Source organism: Pinus tabuliformis, chromosome 1_1, assembly GCF_031772625.1.
Source record: "Pinus tabuliformis cultivar Carrire ecotype Pingquan chromosome 1_1, CPIR1, whole genome shotgun sequence".
Lineage (NCBI taxonomy): Eukaryota > Viridiplantae > Streptophyta > Pinopsida > Pinales > Pinaceae > Pinus > Pinus tabuliformis.
The window spans coordinates 873,592,366-873,614,539 of record NC_142297.1 but is presented as its reverse complement, the minus strand read 5'-3'; the positions used below and the strand labels follow the sequence as shown (position 1 = coordinate 873,614,539).

The 22,174-nt window shown below is 40.2% G+C and overlaps 1 protein-coding gene across 4 annotated transcripts in view; it reads left to right on the top strand.

Annotated features, from left to right (window-relative positions):
- Positions 1-22,174, top strand: part of LOC149217095 (uncharacterized) — a 65,267-nt gene that overhangs the window by 32,993 nt on the left and 10,100 nt on the right. For 2 of the 4 annotated variants that reach the window (XM_089392940.1, XM_089392941.1), the window contains exon 3: positions 20,459-20,540. The exons of the other annotated variants lie outside the window; for them this stretch is intronic. The gene's annotated coding sequence lies outside the window, so the exon portion shown is untranslated. The remainder of the gene's footprint in view (positions 1-20,458; positions 20,541-22,174) is intronic. 4 annotated transcript variants of the gene reach the window in all.

Below are 22,174 nucleotides of genomic sequence, written 5' to 3'. Positions count from 1 at the left end.
TGTTAGAAGAGTCCGTCAATTCCCAAAAAACTTTGTGGTTGTTGTATGGGGCATAAACATTCATAATAGAGAACGTGTGACTCCATCCCCTGCAATAACCAAACAATATAATTTCAACATGGAATCTAAATGCAAGAAAGGAGAAATATGTGGGGTTCTAGGTAGCAACAAGTCCCCAAGAATGTCCCTGTGAGCGAGTGGCACAACCATGTCTTGTTGGAGAGATCTTGAGAAGAATCTCCAGTGCTCGCTCCTTAGTCAACATCGTTCCCTGGAGCACCATGATCGATGGGCTGTTTGTGGATATGCAGTGTTCAAGGGATCAAATTGTATTCGCAGATCCCAGGCCCTTAATGTTTAAGAGACATAACCCTCATTAAGGAATTGGAGAGCCAGGATATGATGCTCTAAGATTTCGGGAAGGAGCTTCCTAAATAGATTCAAATGATCCAATTGCAGGTCTTGGATCAAAAGTAGGATGCAACGTCTCCTCTATAGCTTCAGAGAAGCAAGAGTTCACATCAGTGTCTAAATACCCACATAGGGAGAGCTTAAATTTTCTCTTTTTTTACTGATCCGGAAAATTGCAAAATACTTATTAGTTAAATAATGGGGTTAGATTAAATGAATAATACATCGAGACGATGCTTGTGTGACAATGAACGCGACTTTGTGTGTGAGTGCGACAAATGCTTTCATAGCGAACACAAGAAGCACATACGAAGCGAAGACTTTGAGCATAATTAGAATACGGTCGCAAGTATCACTTAGACACCAGCATGTAGAAACTTGAATGAAATGAACAAGCAAGGTAGATGCAAGGACTCACACGAGTTCATGGAGTGAACCGGCCTGTGTGCAGTCATCAAGTGAAATTCTCAAGGGAGGCTTCGAAATTGGTGCAGGCCAAACTTTTGGAAGGTGGTTGTAGCCGCTACGACATAAATTTAACAATATTAATATTATAATATATTAATATGAATACTGTATTTACTAATAATAATAATATTAATCTTTTAATGTTAATATTAGGGTTAATAATATTTTTTTGTATGGTATTAATAATAATTTGGCCCATGGTACTAGACCCATAGGCGTCACCTAAATAAAACCTATTTTTTGAATGTTAGTAAGTATAAAGAGGTTTATGGAGTAAATGTTAGTAAGTATAAAGAGGTTTATGGAGTAAATATAAAAAGATGTTTTATTTATTTATCATACTTCTCGTTTATTTATATTTATATTTGTTTATCATATCTCTTTTATTTACCATGGTATTTGGCCCATATGCTAGGTATATAATTAGATTTTGATTTCTAATTCTATTTAAAGATATATTTTTATTTATTTATCATACCTCTTTATACCTATTTTATATTTATTTATTTACCATACATGTTTTATAAATATGGTATTTGACCTATGGTATTAATAATTATTTGTCCCATGGTATTAGGCCCATAGGCTTCACCTAAATAAAACATATTTTTCTAGTTATGGAATAAATATAAAAGGAGGTTTTATTTATTTATTTATATTTTTATTTATTTACCATAGCTCTGGAGTAAATATGAAAAAGGGTTTTATTTATTTACCATACATCTTTTTTGAGTGTTTGTAAACCTCTTTATATTTTAAATTTACATTTACATGTTTACGTTTTTATGTGAGATCATCTACCCCTATACTGGGTTGCTTACATTTATATTACGTTTTACGTTTACATGTTTAGGTTTTTATGTGAGATCTACCCCCATACTGGGCTGTAGAGCACCTATGCGCGTAATTACAACTAGGTTAAAGATTTTACAAACTCATTATATCTTCCATATGGCATAGTTGTAGATTCTAGAAGTGTGGCTAGCATTAAGGTAGATAATGATGGTAAATGGGTTTATATTGTAGAGGTAGAGCACCTTGGGCGTAATTACAACTAGTTTAAGGTTTTTATGTGAGATCTACCCCCATACTAGGCTGTAGAGCACCTATGGGCGTAATTACAACTAGGTTAAAGATTTTACAAACTCATTATATCTCCCATATGGCATAGTTGTAGATTCTAGAAGTGTGGCTAGCATTAAGGTAGATAATGATGGTAAATGGGTTTATATTGTAGAGGTAGAGCACCTTGGGCGTAATTACAACCAGTTTAAAGATTTTACAAACTCATTATATCTTCCATATTACATAGTTGTAGATTCTAGAAGTGTGGCTAGCATTAATGTAGATAATGATGGTAAAGGGGTTTATATTGTAGAGGCGCTGGCTTCCATGATATTGAGTTATGGTAGGAATTGTGTGGAGTACCATACTAAAACCCTATTAAGGATGTTGTGATTAGTGTCCCACCCTTTCTTAGGCCAAGCTTTGAGGATTGGTATCATTCAATTATCTAAGATTGTTGTCATTGATACATTATTGTTGATTAACAAGTATTTTGGTGAGCCATTCAATATGAGATTGATAAGGATTTCACAAATGCATCTTGACATGTTGTGTTTTATGACATTGGATCTAACAATAGTTATGCCACTTTTGTTTATTTCTCAACATATACCACAAAGGAGTATGGGAAGAGTGTTTCCACTGGTGTTCTAGTTGTAATACAAGAAAATTCACACCAATTTATGAATATTATAGGTGCATATCAATTTTAGTTGCATATAGATGGATCTTGTATTGTCTAATTCTTCTATATTTACTATAAATTTTGTTGTTGTGAAGATTATTTCAAAATTTGTATTAAAATATTATAACATGGCAAAAGGCTTCATGGAGTTATTTGTCTAACTAAAATGATTTCAAGATGGCAGCCAATAATTTAGTAATGGTATTATTTTTAGGCATGTAAGTTACAATCACAACTGAATTTAGTTGTAGGTTCCCCACACTTTAATTTTGAAACTAAAATATATAATTTCATGTTATCATGTGATGCTTCCATATCTATAATATATATTTTTTTCTAGTTTCCTCGTTCATTTCATATCAGTTTTAAATATGGAGGGATGATTATTTGTTAGCCTAATGTAGGTCAAAGATGTAAGATGGGAGACAAAACTTGGGGGTAAACTATGGGAACGTGTCTTGTTCAACATTTTTAGCATAATTTAATCGGTAAGTTGGGAATTAGATGGATGTGTGGAAACCTCCTAAGACAATGTCTATGTTGAAGAAACAACTTAAGAGAAGGAAGGAAATTCTTAGTGCTAATACTAAGGCCTATTTATCAATGGAATCAATTTACTAGGATTGTGATTTCAGGTTGGTTCTTGTTATAAGCTCTTACATTTGTTATGTTTCACTTATATGCTTGCCTTTTGAATATTTTTTTTCAAAGGATAATGATTAACCTATTTATGTTTCTCAACCATATCATAAATCTCAATATCTGATAGTCCACAATGTGACATAAGTTTTCAATAGACACCACAATTGACATAAGTTTTAGTACATGTACATTTTCATAGTCATCTATTGTAACTTCCAATAGGCATTACATTACACCATTAGGAATAATTCTTCATTTTATATGTTATAACATTTTTTTCATCTATATATACACTCAAGTTGTATGTATAGAAAGTAGGTTAAAGAGATTGATGAAGTAGAAAAAAGAAAAATCCTCAAAACAACTGCAAAAAAAATTCTTTTTAGTAGAAATGCAATTTTGATTTAGTCATGTAACATGCCAATGAGTTTTTTACATCTCCTATTTTAATTCATGAATCTAAAATATGTAGTATCATTAAACATATTTTCAAAATTTAATTTAAAAAAAAATAGCATACGCTTCATAAAATATTTGCTTTGATTATTTGCAAATAATTTTTTGTTTGTAATAAAATTACATATATAAGTCTAACCAAATAGCTCAAGCTAAAATTTGAGTTGCCAAAAACCAGAGGAATGAGAGCTAAATCATCTCACACACACATAGATATATGGAAATTTGTCAAAGAAAAATAATTTGAAAAAGAAAACAAAATGGTAAATTATATATATCTAGTCAATTAAGGTTATCTATAGTGGTTTGGAGGAAGGATTTTATGATCAAAATAGAAAAGCAATAGATGCAAAGTTACATACTTTTGAATTGTTTAGAGATTTTATTGTAGATTGATCCATAACAAACCTACACAGAATCCTAAAATTTTGACCACATACCTTCCATTAAACCCGCAAATTTTGACAAACTAGAAAACAATTATAAATTAAATTTGAGAATTATCACCATTGTTCTTTGAGTTATATAAGAAAAAAAACACATAACTAAATAATTTAACTCTCTAAAAACTTTTGGCGTTTTAATAAATTCAAAATTTACATATATACATTTTATTGGTAAGAATAAATTAAACTATTTAATACATTTTTTATTAATATATTCAAATATATTTAAAATATTTAAATATATGACAGAGACAATAGAATGTTAAAAATCATTTTTTAAAATAATTTGTATAACTTTAATATTCGATCTAGGTTTGAAGACAAACATGGATGGAGAAAAATCACTAGGAACTTCCCCCGCTGGACATTTGGGAAGCCATTTCCATATATTTTGATTTAAACAATAAACAAGAAGCTCATTTACACAACCAATCCCATATCTAATGCACACCAAATCATCCATTCCTTGAAATTCAAACCTTAAACTTAGACTTTGATATTCATAGACAAGAACCTTTTCCCTAATATAAATTGTGGCGTTCTGGAAATCTCTGTCATCTCTATGTGTGAGTAGTCTAAAAGTTGCTTGTCAATCTCAAATATAATAATATCAACAGAAGTGAATATGTAAGAAGCTAGAAGCACTCGTAAACACAAGGAAATGACATGAAACATGACATCTCGTTTTGAGAGTTAAATGTCTGAAAGCAATTTCCTCCCATTCCTCCAGTACAAAAAATCCTTCGACACAATTGATTCCTCTCGCATAGTCCAAAATTCTCTGGCATGCGTCCGTCCACTCTCCCATGGCTACCACATGGATTTCACAACTTGAGACTTAAATCATAAACTTCTACTCTCTGTCCATCCACTCTACCATGGCTACCACATAAGTGGTTGAGGTTAGATTTTTATTTAAGAAGGAAAGGTACAATCTTGTCCAGGTGTTTGTGATTTCCAATATTTTCTAGGTGTTTGTGAAGAAACACTAAGCCATAAATTCTAATGAGTTCTTGTGATGGAACAAAATAAGCCATGGTTTCTGGTTGGGAGGTTGTGTTTGTGATGAAACACTAAGCCATAAAATCTAATGAGTTCTTGTGATGCAACAAAATAAGCCATGGTTTCTGGTTGGGAGGTTCTTAGCGGGAAAGCCTAATTAGTGAACACAATGTTATGAAGTTTGAATTCCCATTTGTCAAAAATAGAAAAAAGAACCGGGTTATATATGAATTAGCTGGAAGAACACATTCTTTTAAGGTAAAAAAATTCTATGTTTTTTTCTATTTCCTAGGCTCACACAAGAGATACAATGGAGAGTTATTTCCACACAAGATGAGGACATTAAGCATTTTTTTATACAACTAAATCACATGTTAGTAAACCTATATATTTTTATACTCCAAACGCATAGAAAAACAAAATTATAGACCATTTATATCAATGAGATTAGGCATCCTACCTCCAAAATAGATAATATAAATAAGTTACACAATAAATCCTTAAAGAATTATAGAACTCACTACAAATACCTAAATGCATGCATGCACACCAAATCACCCTTCCTCATAAATTACATGTTTATTTATGTATTTCTTGCACATTTAACCCAATATATGCTACCACTTGTCATATTGCAATGCCCTCCTTTGAAAGCCTTTGCCCTCAAAGAATTGTAGTTAAGGGTGTTACATGTGATGAAACCAAATAATGGGATATCCTTATATTTCTATATTTCTCTTGTGCTTGATCATGTTCTATCCTTCCAAACTTAGTTTCTCTTGGATTTATTCAATGATGGTTGGTTTTTACATAATTGTCTTTGCATTGACTCCATGTATTATTGTTGTGACTTCTCGAATTCATAGTATTTATCTTTAACCTCCATAATATTGATATTGACCTTCTTGACTTTCTTAATAATGTTGATAGCAATAAAATTCTTTGAATTTTTTCTTGGTAATGATATACCAATAAGGTTCCCATTTGAATTATTTCCCTCTCTTTGCATAACCAATCCACTTAAATATTTTTCATAGACAATTGTGACGTAGAGACCACATTGGGAATTCACTGATAAAAACAAACATAAAATTTATTAAATTAATTTCTCTCCAAAATTGGGTTTACAAATGAATTACATAACAATTTATTCATGAGGAAGAAAACTCTTGAATTCCTCAAAGAGAAAACTCATTCCTGGATGTTTTGAGGAAGTTGAGAAAAATCCTCTCAATTCTAGGAATCTATGCTAACTACTTAATATCTAATCAATTCTAGAAGTCTCCATAAAACCTAGAATTTTCTAAAAAAATCCAAATTAGATAAATACATAAATACAAATAAGAGATGCTCCTGCATCATACTACCAGTGAGGAAAATATATATTCTTATGTTTTTTTTTGGAGTCCTTCAATATTGATTCAATATTTTGAAATCTTTGTTGGTGTCATCCAAGTAGCATCTTTGACTGCTTGATTCTTGAATTTAACCAAGTATTGAAAATACTCTTTATTCCTCGTCTTTTTAGCCACCCTTTTATCAATGATTGATTCAGTCTACTTTACTAGTGTTGAAGGTAGTTGTTTATCTCACTAAATTTTATATTAATAGGTGAATCTACATGATCATTTATTGGTTCCTTTAAGGGGTATAGATTTGAAATATTAAAGATTGGTGAGATACCAAAGACTTTGGGTAGTTCTATTTCATAAGCATCCGAGGAAAATTTTCTCAAATTTTTTTATGGTTCGATCTTTTTCAGTTTTAACTTATTATATTCCCCTTCAGGAAATGTTTCTTTCCAAAAATGTTCCACAACCAAGTCTCCAACATCAAAGTCCAAGTTTCTTCTTTTGGAGTCTTCTCTTCATTTATACTTGCTGCTACTTTCTTGTAATTGTTGCTTGACTTGATCTTGTATTTCTTGGATATTGGCTGCAAAATCTTCACCATTTGCACTTCTAAATTCTTTTCTTCCCATCTCCTTACCTCATAAATTCCTCTTGTATGCATTCCATAAATAATTTGGAATGGACTTAATCCTGTGCTTCTCTTAGGTGAGTTGTTATATGCAAATTCTGCCTGAGCAAGTACTCGATCCCAGTGTCACTTCTATTTACCGCCTTTGTCTGATGTCAGTGTGGGGATGATACGCTGAACTAAGAATAAGATTGGTTCTTAACGTTTTCCATAAATTTATCCAAAAATGGCCCACAAACCCTTGTCTTTGTCAAAAATAATACTTGTAGGTACTCCATGCAATTTAACTATTTATTTGAAGAACAAGTTTGTTATGTTACTTGCATCAGTTGTCTTTTTATAAGCTATAGATTGTGCCATTTTTGACAATTTGTCAGTAACAAAAAATATTGTGTCACTTCCTCTTTGTGCTTTGGGCAATCTTAGTACAAAAAACTATGTAAACTTTGAAACGGGAACTATAAACTCAAAACGAGAACTCTGACAAAAAAACCTCGAAAATACATTAAAAACAGTGCTAAAAATGAAAAGTGTGTATACTGGAACGATGATTTTATTTTTTTAGGGGTCAATTTTGAACATGTTTTAAAAATGGCAGTGACTACGAAATTTACTACGAAATTTTCATGCAAAATATAGCTTCAAAACAAAAGTGATGATACTGGAACATTGTTTTTTTTTTTTAGGGTCAATTTTCAAACTTTTTAAAAAATGCTATTAAAACCAAATTTTTATGTGCCAAACAAAGTTGTTTATGAGGAAAAAAACACATTAATGTTTTTGGTAGAATATCATTTTTCTTTCTCAAGTATAAATTCAACATGTTTTCAACCATAACATGCTAGATACAAACCTTACACGACTTAGAACCCTAGCTCTGAGCTCTGCAACCTGCAGCCAATGCTCAGACCTGCGTATCTGCGCCATCAGCCGTCCACAGTGAGTCATACCCATCAGAACCGTTAGTAGCAGCAGCGACAGAGCTTGACTGCGTAATACGTCATGTCCTCCCGGTTGGGAGGGGCGGGTTCCCAAGCCCCCCCTCCTTCGAACGATCGTTTCAGGACTGACGGCGTACCTGTGAATCCCCTGTTTCATCATGATCCAACCACCGAACAAGGACAGAGCTCGGAACAGCCTGACGCCCCAGAACAGCATGCAGTCACGGACGAAGAAACGACAGATAGTCCAAAGGCGTCACAACCAAAGGCGACTTCGGCAACATGCATCCCTAAAGCGACAGAAAGAATCAAAGTGGAGCTTCCAAGCCATAGAATCAATGGCGAGATACAGTACATGAAAGACCATGCACTCATCGGAAAATTTCTGGGTTTCTGGCCTACGGAAAAAGCCCTGCATGGCTGGATCGCTTCCAAATGGAAGCCCAAAGGACAAGTCTCCTTGCTTCTGGGTCCTAAAGGCTTCTTCACTGCCATATTCAACTGCCTGGAGGACAAAATAAGAGTATTTGAAGGCGGCCCCTACTTCTTCAACTCCGCGGGTCTCTTCTTACGAGATTGGAAACCCAGGTTCAATCCAGATACAGAAGACCTCAGCCATGCTCCCGTTTGGATCCGCATGTACTCCTTACCCTCGGAATACTGGAGAGAAGAAACTCTGAAGGACATCGGCAATCGCATCGGTACCTTCATCAAGGCGGCAGAGGAAACAAAAAATCGAAGGTTCACCTCCTATGCCAGGATCTGTGTCCAGATGCATCTAAAGAAGACCCTAGCAGACTCGGTAAGCCTCTATCACGATGACTATGAATGGATTCAACCTCTTGATTATGAACATATCCCGTTTCGTTGCCGCAAGTGCCATGAACATGGCCATCTGTTCAGAGACTGTCCTCTGAATGCCCAACTCCATTCCACAGCCAATGAGGTTACCAAAGACTCTGAGGGGTTTGTCAAAGTTCCCCATCGCCGTAGACATGTCAAGAAGCAGAATGTGGCTCCCTCCAGCCCCAAAAATCAGAAAGATGCTCCCCCTAGCCACAAGAAAGCCGACTCCTCGAATAGATTCCATGTCCTTACCCCGCAGGACCCCTCTGACTCTTCGCCTCAAAAAAACTCTCAAGCCACTCCGCCCCCACCTTCATCCGACCCGATCCACAAAAATCCCCTGGATCCCTCTTCATCGGAGTTGATCAATTCTCCTCTTGCCTCGAAGTCAAAAATGCCAGCTACAGACACTGATTTGCAGCCCTCAGCCATGGATCTCGACGCTGCTCTAGCTCTCAGTTTGCAAGAAGGGGTCATGGAAGATCACCCGAACTTTCCCATCAACATGGAGGAAGACATAGAGAATGTAAGCTTGGACGGGCTGGACATTCTCAAACTGGAAGATGCATGTAAGCAAAAAGCTTATAACTCCATTCCCCCTTGGGAAATAGACAGATTGGAAGGGGTATTAACCAAAGCTCAGCACAAAAAATGCTTAGGAATTCAGGCAGGCAGTCCTTGGGATGGCAAAAAAATCCTAAAAGAAACAAAGAAGAGAGGGCGTAAAACAGATCTGCAGAGAACGATCATATTAGGAGAACAACTACTGGAATCAGGGAGATTCCCGAAGTTAACGAGGTTTTACAAGCCCCACCCCCATAGTTCCTCATGAAGCTCATCTCCTGGAACATGCGTGGGCTCAACAGCTCCTCAAAACACAGAATGTTAAAAAATATGATACAGTCAGAAAAGCCAGCTGTGGTCTTTCTACAAGAAACAAAAAGTACCACCACTACATTAGAAAAGATCTTCAACAAAGCCTGGAGCGGCAGTCGATCCGTTTCTATAGATGCAGCGGGAGCGTCGGGTGGATTGTCCATAGTATGGAACCCACAGATTCTTTTGCTGCAAGATTTCAATGCTACTCGTCATTTCATTCAAGCCACGTTTCATCTCATTGGAACGGATATTCATGGGCATCTCACCAACACTTACTTCCCACAGGATCAGCAACACAAACTAGAAGTTCTGGAAACATTAACAGACTTGAACTCCTCCAGACGCTTCCCCCTTTGGATAAGCGGGGGTGATTTCAACATCATCACTCATCTAGAGGAAAAAAAAGGAGGGCGAATGAAGCTGGAAGAAGACAACAATGGATTCAAGGAATTCATCAGAAGTAACCAGCTCATCGACATCCAAACTTCCAACGGCACCTATACATGGACAAATAAGCGCAGAGGAGTACACAATATCGCTTCTCGGCTCGACCGATTTCTACTCTCAGATAATGCTATCCATCTGGGAGGAGACTTTCACGCTTCTATATTGCCTCAAGGGGGCTCGGATCACTGGCCCATTCTGCTGCAATGGACCAGACCGGGAAAACACTGCAACAGGCCTTTCCGATACGAAGCCTTCTGGTCAAGTCATCCAAATTTCAAAGAAGTGGTCCAGACAGCATGGAAGTCCTTCATTCCCCCAGAAGGTGCAAAAATGTTCAAGTTTCAACAAAAACTTAGACATCTCAAGCAAGTGCTGAAGGCCTGGAACAAGAACCACTTCGGAAACATCACGGAATCCAGGCAAAAATTGGAGCAGGAAATGAGCATTCTCCAGCAAACTATCATCATAGAGGGCAGAACAGAGGAATTAGCCAACAAAGAGCAATCCCTTTGGCCGGCATTAGAAGAGAGAAGATCGCAAGAGGAAATCCTCTGGCGCCAAAAATCTAGAATAAGATGGCTTAAGGAAGGAGAAAAAAACACCAAATTCTTCCATCGATCTACCATACAACGAAGAATGCATAACAATATTGCTTTCATTAATAACAGTCAGGGGGAAAAATTAGAAAAGCATGAAGACATGGAAAAAGAACTCAGAGATCACTTTCAGGAAGCGCTCAAAGAGCAAACCAGGAGCAGAACAGCAGCCATAAAAGAAGTCACGCGGCACATCCCCAAGCTCATCATGGACGAACATAACCAAAACCTACTTCAATCGGTCTCAAAGCAAGAGGTGGAGGAAGCAATGGCGCAGCTAAAAGATGGTAAGGCTCCTGGTCCGGATGGTTTTACCTCAAACTTTTTTCATGATTTCTAGGATCTAGTAAGCACCAAAGTTTGGGAACTGGTGGAAGAATCCCGCTCTACGCACTGGCTCCTGCCCTCCCTTAACTCCACCTTCATAGCGCTGGTTCCCAAAGGGGAGGAAGCTAACTCGCCTGACAAATTCAGGCCCATCGCCCTCTGTAATGTAATCTACAAACTTATTTCCAAAGTGGTAGCAAATAGGCTCAAACCTCTTTTGCCTCTTCTTGTTCTCCCGGAGCAGACTGGATATGTCGAAGGACGCCAGATCCTGGATGGTATCATCCTATCAAATGAGGTTATCCATTCCTTAAAGATCCTCAAAAAGCCAGGCATGATAATGAAGCTTGATCTATCAAAAGCTTTCGACAAGCTTAGCTGGGAGTATATTAAGCACATGCTGCTTGCTTTTGGTTTTAGCGCCACCTGGACTCGTTGGATAATGAACCTCATTTCATCTCCCTGCTTCTCGGTCCTTCTCAATGGCTCTCCGTCTCAGCCCTTCCGCTCTTCGCGTGGCATTCGGCAAGGGGATCCCCTCTCACCTTTCATCTTTGTCCTAATGGCGGAAGGACTCAGTCGTCTGCTTCACCATGCTATCACCTCTAAGACCATCAAAGGCATAGCGCTTCATGGACTCTCCCCCTTATCGCATCAACAGTTTGTTGATGACACTATGCTTTTTGGACATCCCTCATCAGCTGAAGCAAAATCCTTCAAAGCCCTGCTTGAGCTGTTCTTTGAAGCCTCGGGCACCTCTATCAATGCTTCTAAATCTCAGCTTTTTTTCTTCAACACCCCTGTCTCCATTCAAAGAAACATCGCTCGCATCCTTGGCTTCACAATTGCTGTGCTTCCCTCCAAATATTTGGGCGCCCCTCTTATGCTCTCAGCTCTTAAACATGCATCGTGGAGATCGCTCCTGGACAAACTTGAAGCCAGACTCTCCTCCTGGACGTTCAGATCTCTCAATATAGCCAGTCGACTCGTTATGATCAAATCCGTTCTTCAAACTATGCCTCTTTATCTATTTTCTATCCTCGCTGCTCCCAAATGGGTCCTTAAAGCCATTCGCAATCTACAAAGGAATTTTCTGTGGGGATCATCGGGTCTTAATAGGAAATGGGCCCTAGTTAAATGGTCAGACGTCTGCCAACAAAAGTTCAACGGTGGACTGGGCCTACGGGACCCCTTGCACAGCAATAATACCATGGGCGCAAAGGTCTGGTGGAATTGGCTTGTCAAACCACATATACCTTGGGCGAAGCTTTGGCAAGCTAAATATGCGTCTGGCAGTTGCTGGGAGGACTTGATTAGATTCAATCCAAGCAGTTCAGGCTCCATGATCTGGAACGCAGCAAAACTTCACAGCGCATTCATTCAAGAGTATAGTTTCTGGGAAGTTCATTCAGGGAACTCAGCGCGTTTTTGGGAGGACTCATGGCAGCAGCTCCCAAAACTCGCCTCAATCTTCCAAAAACCCCTCTGGCAGACTCACATGCAACGCAAAAATCTTGCTAACATATCTCAGTTTTGGCAGCAGCACGCACACACAGACTATCAACAATGGAGGCCCGCTAGTACTTGGCAGGAGGATTGGCAAGGAGAAACCTTTGAAGAAATTGAACAAGAACTAAATCACAGGAAGATCAAAAAGTCAAATAAGCAGGACAGATTGAGGTGGGGGCACACAACAAAAGGAGTCTTCACCACAAAAGAAGCCTACACTATGCGGTATGCACAAAACCACAATGACAAAGATCAACTATGGCGCAACATCTGGCAACACAAATTGTGGCCCAAAGTCTCTACCTTTCTATGGCTTTTAAGCAAAAAAAGAATCCTCACCTGGGACAATCTGCAACGAAGAGGTTTTATAGGACCATCCCGATGCCCAAATTGCTCTCTTCATTCAGAGACCATTTTGCATCTGATGGAGACATGCCCCCTTGCAACTCAACTCTGGAATCAAATTGACAGATGTACTCAAAGATTAGGAAATCGTCAAGGGGATATAGCAAATCTTTTGAGAACTTGGCCCAAGACGCCATATCAAAGCCCTCTGTTGAACGCTTTGTGGACACTCATCCCAGGTTTTCTTTATTGGACACTCTAGAAGGAGAGGAATAACAGAGTCTTCAACAATAGGAATCGCCCTCCAGACATTCTTTGGCTTCTCCTCAAGCAAAGCCTTCAAGAGACACTGACGCTCAAGATTTGGCAAGAAACGGATTGGCCCTCCTCCCCCCAAGAGCTTCTCATTTGGAAATCATGGGATCTTCATGTTTCCTATGCCCCCTCTGCTCCAACTCGACATCATAACAAGCTTGTCTCCCCTTTGCATTGGTCCCCCCCAGCCTCTGCATCATTCAAATTGAATTTCGACGGCGCAGCCAAGGGGAATCCGGGACCAGCGGGATATGGAGGAGTAATTCGAAACGACAGAGGAATCATCCAACACGTCTTCTTTGGCTCGATTGGAAACGATACCAATAATGTCGCAGAATTGGAAGGTCTTTGGAAAGGTATATGTGTAGCTGATCAACAGGGGTTCTATCCGCTGGTAGCAGAGGGAGACTCCCAGATCCTTATCAATGCAGCTATTCGAATTCAAGCAGGAACACCAGCAACCAAAGTAGCCTCTAGCTGGAGATTGCTTAGCAGACTAGAAACACTGGAGGCAAGGCTCAGAAGCCCCAATAGTATCATCTTTCAACATGTCAAACGATCCGCCAATAAGGTAGCCGATCGTTTAGCCAATCAAGGAGTCGATCTGAATAGTCACCCCTACTCAGGTAATCTCAATGACACAACAGACATTCAACTACAACAAGATTGCCTCTCTCTGGCAAATCAGGATCTCCAACCCCCGGCTGCGGGTGTTAATTAGCGCAATGAATGAGGAGGCGGCCTTATTAAATGGCAAGTGGCCGCTCGCTGCAGCCAAATGGACCGAAGCCTCGAGAAGCCATCACCTCGGTCCGGCCAACAGTTATGCGAGCATTAATGGTAGGGGGAGAACCGCTGGTTGTAGAGGTATATTGGTCGTTCGCCTTGGTTTGCCGATGAGAGGTGTTCCGTTGGAAGGTGCGGGAAGCGCCATTGTCTGTTGGAAGCTCTGTATGGTCTCAATTGTGAATGGTGCGTTCGGCTCTTGGATCACTGCACCGTGGGTGCATGAGCCAAGACTCAGACCTCGGCCCTCGGCTACGGAGGCCTTGGTCTCAACCCTGGATTGTCAGAGAATTTACGGCTCTATGCTATGGTTCAGTGTATTGAGTGTCATTCTGCTCTTTTTAAGCAAAGTCTCTGAGCGCCTTCGACCTCCAGAAGCTCTGAGTGTCGCGGTGTTTCAGTTCCTTTGCGCCCTTGTTAGAGATTTAGCCCTTCGGCGCTTTGGTCATACCTGGTTCTGGTCTGCTCAGCTCTCTGGGAGCAATTTACCCCGTGCAGCTCCTGAAAAGGCTAGGCTTTCGACCTGTGTGGTAAGCATTGCTATTCGAATTCGTGTTCCATTACCTGTTTCTCATCTGTTGTATAAGTTGTTGCATGGGTTTAGAATCCTCGGTGGCGCAAAGCACTCGCGGCCTCTGGGCATAATTGGTTATTTGTTGATTACAGGATGCCGCGTGAGAGGTTACGTGGCGCTTGCAGGCGGGGAGGTTCAAGAGGCGGTGCCAGAGGTCGGGCTTCATCGCCACGTTCCTCGGCATCTTTCGACTCCCCATCGGAGGAGATTAGCTCACCAGGAGCTCGAAGAGGGCGCGGAAGAGGCAGAGGGCGGGGAAGAGCCGCGGTGTGTCCGTTTGGTTCGCACCCATCAACCCGCTTCAGGTTCCCGTGTGCTCTGGACAACGCAATCTACTATGTTTCAGTGCGCATTGAAAAATGCGACCATGCAGATAGACCAGAAGCCCCAGCAAAGCCTCGGCCACCCTCGCCTGTTCAGGGTCCGCGATTACAGCCTGCGGAAGCCTCGGGTGCGGTGGCGGGGAATAGAGCGGGAACAAGCGAGCCTGCGAAGGACGACGCGCCATACACAAACTCGAGTGCTTCAGACCCATATGCCTGTACAGTGGTGGAGGAGCAACCAGATCCATATGCCTGTCCAGTGGTGGAGAAGCAACCATCCACCTCCGTGGATGCCTAGGCACGTTGCATGGTCGTTCTGTGTGTTATGGAAACACTTTGTTCAGTCTCAGGATGTCGAAGTAGCAGCTACAATAAATAATGGGAGTCAGTTTGTGATAGTTTTCGGGTCGCACCACTCAGTTTTTTGTATGTCGATTATAATGTCTGTGTCTGTCATGTCGGGTTTTTTGAATGTGGGATTTGCAAGGTCTGTAAACTCCTCCCTTGCCTCGGCAGGGAGTGGAAGTATAGCACCTAGGTCCAGTTCTCTGTTGGTTCTAGCTTGGGGTCAGCGGACAGTTTCATAGTCCCTCTTTTTCTCCGGCTCAGTTTCAGTCTCAGAATGTCAAACTGTTCATGTAGCCAACTCTTTGTGGCGGATGTAACTCTCTCTGTAATCTTTTTTGTACTATAATAGAATTAGCATGATTTACAAAAAAAAAAAAAACATGCTAGATGCAAAAGAAATTAAAATTTTTTCAACTATAAAATTAAGAAACCATGAGATTATGAACAAATTAAATCACTAAATGAATTCAAAAGTCATTATTTGTATATTGAATAAAACATACATTATATCTCTAATTTAATATTGCATTGTAGATATTTTAAACAATAAAAATTATTATAATTAAGACATATAATTCAACAACATAAAAATGCATCACAACTTCTCATTTAACACCATATGGAAATCATCAATTTTATTTCAAGATATGATGCATACATCAGTTATATAAATTGTCTTAAAAAATTGTTCAAAATCACTCATATTTTCTTGCACACCATTAGAATTCACATGTTCAGATGAGTGACTAGATGCTGACAAAGATGTTTCATATTCTTCTCTTTCATCAACTAGTGCCCCATCTGAGTCCACATGCATGCCTAACATTTCAGGTTTCAAAATTCTTCTAAATCTACGACTGGTTTCAGCAGACTCCCATCTCAACACTGTTCCTTCTGGTAACAACCTTTTCAGAATCTCTATCGTCTTGAAGCGAAGAGTTCCTCTCTTTGTTAAATTGAAGTCATAAACAAGTATGTTAACATCCTCCAATTTTAATATGTCTGTGCGCTGGCGATTTATATTTGTACCCTTTTTTTTTCTCTTTCCGCCATTTTTTTTGTTAACTACCATCTCTGGCTTATACACACCATTGTGTGTATTTGTGGCATACCAATGTACTTCAACACTTTTAACATCCTCATTTTCTGTAAAGACCTTTATAACTTTAGCAACCCAGAATGGATAGCCATTGGGATCTCCGTCTACTAGCATTGCAATCATGCAACCCTCCGTAATATCCTGTGCCGAACCCCTGTAAAGGTCTTCCATGGCTTCATGTTGTGCACAAGATGTTCTGGAACCAATATACATCTCTCTTTCATCTGCGTGTGAAGAATTAATAATACCTTGATATTGTTGCTGTTCAACAATGTTTATTTCCTCATGTTCATTCAACACATTTTGTGGCCAAATAAATGGATTTTTCAAAGGTATATCTTCATTTGTTGTTGTTGAAATGATATCACTTTGATTATTGAAAAATGACTCCCACCAAACTGAATCAACAATGTCAAAGTACTCATATGTATATCTAATACATTTTTTAATTTCTTCCAGGCAATCAGAATAATTTATATCTCTATTTTGTTTGCGTGCCTCCTGAAATTCACCAATTAATTGTAATAACAATATTTTTGATGCAAATATTGGATGATCTGGAATGAACTTCAAAAATTGCAAACGTGATGATGGTGCCCATTTTGCAGTGGTTGAATACTTTTTTCCCCATATTAGTGTTTTCCTATCAATTTTTTTGATATGAAATTGATGTTGGAAGCTAATGTCATTAAGTTGTTAAATACATTTCCCCTCACCACATTATCCCAAAATAAACCTTCGCATGTCAACAGTTTCTTCCAACACATCAAAATAGGCTCTGGCATGTATGATTTCTTAAGACATTCAATTAGTGATGCCAAGCTCCCAACTTGCTTCCTCCTCAATATGACTGAAAAACGACTGAACATCTGATCAATATGGTCATGAGTGTGCCCAACAAGAGGGAAACCAACCTTTACCTTTTGAAAAATTCTCAATTCAACAAACATGTTTAGATATCAAAAAACAACCTGATTTTTGTTTTCACAGCAAGTGTTGTCCAATTGTAGATACATAACTTCAGGAAGATTACCAGACCAATGAGAAATCACATCATGAATTATGGTTATGGTCAAATTTGCATCATTATGAATATTTGGAGCTGTGAAGTACACCCTTCGCAACATTTTCTCATTGAAGACCATACAATCGACCAAGTGAAACTGAATAAAATTTGCCTCATGTAAATTTTTGGGTGTGCGAACAAAATGTGGTAAAAGTGTTTTCTTCTGGTCCATACCATCAATTATCAAACCCAAATATTTATTTGGATTATCATAACACTTCTTTCGATGGTTGTACAACTTCTTCCTTTCATTTGTTTGTTGTTCGCGATGCTCTTGAAGTTCTTTGACAATTAAATCTACACAACATAAAAGAAATTCATTAAGAAATATGTTTTTATAGTTGATGACTTACAATTTTAAAAGTTAAAGTTATGAATGCTTACCTCTTTCTGACCCTTCACATTTGTCCCTTTTTGATTTAAGAGAAGCACATGCACTGCAAATCCCCATCCTTGTCTTCTTAGGAATACAGACACTGTTGAATTCTTTCTTCCATACTTTCACAAAATATTGATATGTAATAAACATGCCATGTCCCTCAACAACTTCTGCATATTATTTGTATAAGTTGTAGATTTATCGTCTTGAAAAATTATCTGGAATATGTATTGTCTCTCTATTTTGCATACACTCTCCATGCTTTGAAAAGAGATCTTTCATCCATGACATTGTAGTATTTGATAATGGCCCAAACTGTCTTTTATGACGTACTTTTGAATAAAATGTGGGATCATTTTCCAAATTTTCTTGAATTCTCGAGAGACGAAAATTCCCAATCGAATGTAACATTTTGAAAGCTTTTCTACAGATAAATAAAGTCCTAATATGATAATCATAACCTGACAATGTAGATTGCATGCATCCAACTAAATATGAATTTTGCATGCTTTTATTCATTGACAAATATCTCTACCTGCTTTCTAATGAAAATTTGAAATCCATATGTTTCAAGCAATCTTTTTGGCAACATTCACTTGAAATGAGAGCCCTGATAGAACTTCTTCTCGTCAGATACTCTGCTCTACCCCTTGTATAACTAGAACAACTTGCATTGATACGAAAAGGTCTGCTCCTACTCCTCGATACAATATTTCTTGGAAACATCTCCATCATTGGATCATCATTTGTATAAGGATTTTCATCATTATTAAGAGGAATGTTATCCACACTATGATTAGCTCTGCTTTTCAAATATTGACTTGGAAGATATTCTTCATCTTCCCCTTCTTCAGTGCTACTGTCATAGTCCTTAGAATTCAGACTGAATGGAAAATTTGACTTAATGTTTAATGGATATTTTTCCTCATATGCATTGTCAGTGCTACTCTCATAGTCCATAGAATTAAGACTACGTCGAAAATGTGACTGTTTACTTATTGAAGATGTTACATCCTGTCCTTTGTCACTGCTACCTTTATACTCATTAGAATTAGGACTAAGTGCATCATCCTGTCCTTCATCACTGATGCTCTCATAGTCCTTAGAATTAGGACTAAGAGGACACTGTGACACTCCATTCTTTTGAAATTCATCATCGCGCTCTTCATCACTGTTGCTCTCATAGTCTTTAGAATTAGGACTAAGTGGACACCGTGACACTCCAATCTTTTGAAATGCATCCCGCTCTTCATCACTGCTGCTCTCATAGTCTTTAGAATTAGGACTTAATGGACATGACACTCCATACTTTTGAAATTCATCATCATGCTCTACATCACTACTGCACTCATAGTTTTTAGAATTAGGGCTGAGTGGACACTTTGACACTCCATTCTTTTGAAATTCATTATCACGCTTTTCATTACTGCTGCTCTCATAGTCCTTAGAATTAGAACTAAGTGGACATCGTGACACTCCATTCTTTTGAACTTCGCCATCATGCTCTTCAAAACTGCTGCTCTCATAGTCCTCAGAATTAGGACTAAGTGGACACCGTGACACTCCATTCTTTTATACTTCGCCATCATGCTCTTCAAAACTGCTGCTCTCATAGTCCTCAAAATTAGGACTAAGTGGACACCGTGGCACTCCATTATTTTGAACTTCACCATCATGCTCTTCAAAACTGTTGCTGTCATAGTCCTCAGAATTGGGACTAAGTGGACATCGTGACACTCCATTCTTTTGAACTTCACCATCATGCTCTTCATCATTGCTGCTTTCATAGTCCTTAGAATTAGGACTAAGTGGAATTTGTGACTCATTATTTATTTGAAATTCTCCATCCCCTCTTTCATCAGTGCTGCTCTCATAGTCCTTAGAATCAAGACTAAGTGGAGAATTGAATTTCTATTCATAGTGGAAGAATTTCCACTATATTCATCAATAGGAATAGAGTTGTTACGCGATGAAGATGTCGCTGGTGTATAAATCAAAACTTCACTATCAGAACAATCCATCCCTTTCAAATAGAAGATGTTGAATGATACAAATGGAGAGTCTCCTAAAGATATTATATAGTTTAAAGAATGAAATTTTCCCTCCAAAAAGTTTCGCGAAAATATTTCCCTCCAAATATTTTCACGAAAATATTTCCCTCCAAAAAGTTTGTTAGATTTATTTACTTTCATTATTTTATTCTACAATTTATTGAAAAATGTAAACTTTTTTTTTAATGAAATAAATCATTAAAATTAAAATTGTAATTACAACTTTTACATTAATTATTTTAATAGTTAAGTATATAATATTTACTAAACAATTGATTTTTTCTAATAATATATTCTAAAATGAATTAATCCCACATTCAACCCGTTGTAAAACAATTCTACAATATTCGCTTTATAATATTTTAAAACAAATTATTCCACATTAACTGTACGGTAAAACATCTCCGTAATTTTACTTATATATTAAATTTCATTATCACTATTACTCACATCACATCCATGTTTTTTGAAGTTCGTTGAAAGACTCGTGAATTTGTGGAGCGGCTACATCGCTATCAACAACATATTCAACGAATAATTCTCGCAATTAAAAGGTAAGTTAAATTTTCTCCTTGAAAATTTTCGTATTAAATTACTTTAATGAAGAAGAATTTTATTTTATTTTATTTTTAAATTAATAATTTTTTGAGCCAAAATAACAATTACGTCTGTCGTGAGCATGGTGGGCCCGATCAAACTCAATTGCCTAATAGCCGTGGGTGGGCTGCTGTGGTGTCGCAGGGTGGGCGGGGAGGTCAGACGAGCCGGTGGGGTGTGAGGGAGAGTGGGGGGGAGGAGGGGGCGATAGGGGGTGTCGGGGTGGCCTTGTGGCTCACCTGTCTATCGCGGGGGTTAGGCGATTTTGAAAATCACCCAACCTCGGCGGTGGGCGGGCGAGCTGCCGGGCTGGGCGCCGCAGCCCGACTCGCCCCCTACCACCTTCCCCCCTTCCCGACACCCTCACCCCCTTCACCCACACCCCGTGCCCCTGCCCCCTTAACCCCCCTCCACATTCCACCCCCATATCGACCCCTCACACACCCCCCTGACCCGCACGCCCTTGCCCTCACCTCCACCTCTCCTAACCAACCCTCCCCCTCACTCGCCCTTTTCTTCCTCCCCCTAACCCACTCTCCCTACCCCACCTTCCCCTTACCCACTCCTCTCCCCTCCCCTTCCCCTCACGCCTCTCCCCTCCCCTTCCCCTCACGCCTCTCCATCCTCCCTTCCCCTTCCCCTCACGCATCCCTTCCCCCTAACCCTTGCCTCTCCCTCACCACGCCACCCGCCCCCTCACGCCTCCTGATCCTCCTCCTCACGCCTCCCCCTGACCACCCTCACGCCCTCCCAACCTCACCACCCTCACGCCTCTTCACCCTCCCCCTACCCCTCACCACCCTCTCCTCCCCCTCCCCCTCACGCCTCCCCACGCTCCCTCCCTCCTCCCCCTCACGCCCACCTCCCCCTCATGCCCACCCTCCCCTCCGCTCTGCTCCCCCCCGCCCTTCCCCTCACCTCCACCCTGCTCGCCCCTCGTTCCCTCCCCTCCACCCTACTCGGCCCTCGTGCCCTCCCCTCCGCCCCTGCCCACGGACCCCCCCTCCGCGACCTCCCCCTCACCTCTGCCCCGCCCGCTCGCTGTGCCCTCCCCTCGGCCGCACCTTCGTCCACAGACCCCGCCCATGGCCTCTGCCCACTATCCACTGCCTCCGCTCCCCGCCCACAGCCCCTGCCCACCGCCCACCGCCCCCGCCCATTGCCTCCGCCGACGCCTACTGCCCACGGTCTCTGCCCCTTGCCCCTGCCCACGGCCTCCGCTTGCACCCCCCGCCATGACCCATCGCTCACCGCCTCTGCCCCTGCCCCTGCCCATGGCCTCCGCCTCCGCCCCCCGTCCACCGCCCGCCTCCCCGTCCGTCTGGTGGCCGGCGATTCTGGCACCACCCCGTCCCCCCGCCCGACTGGTGGCGGGTGATTCTGGCGCCACCCCGTCCCCCCGCCCGACTGGTGGCGGGCGATTCTAGAAATTGCCTGCCACTAGTCGGGCGGTTCCGGGAATCGTTCGCCACCAGTTGGGTGGGGGGGCGGGCCGCCGGGGTGGCACGGATGACGCCGGTGCCACCACAGCGACCCGCTCCCTTGCCCAAATAGTGGCCGAGCGATTTTAGGAATCGCCCGCCACCAGTCG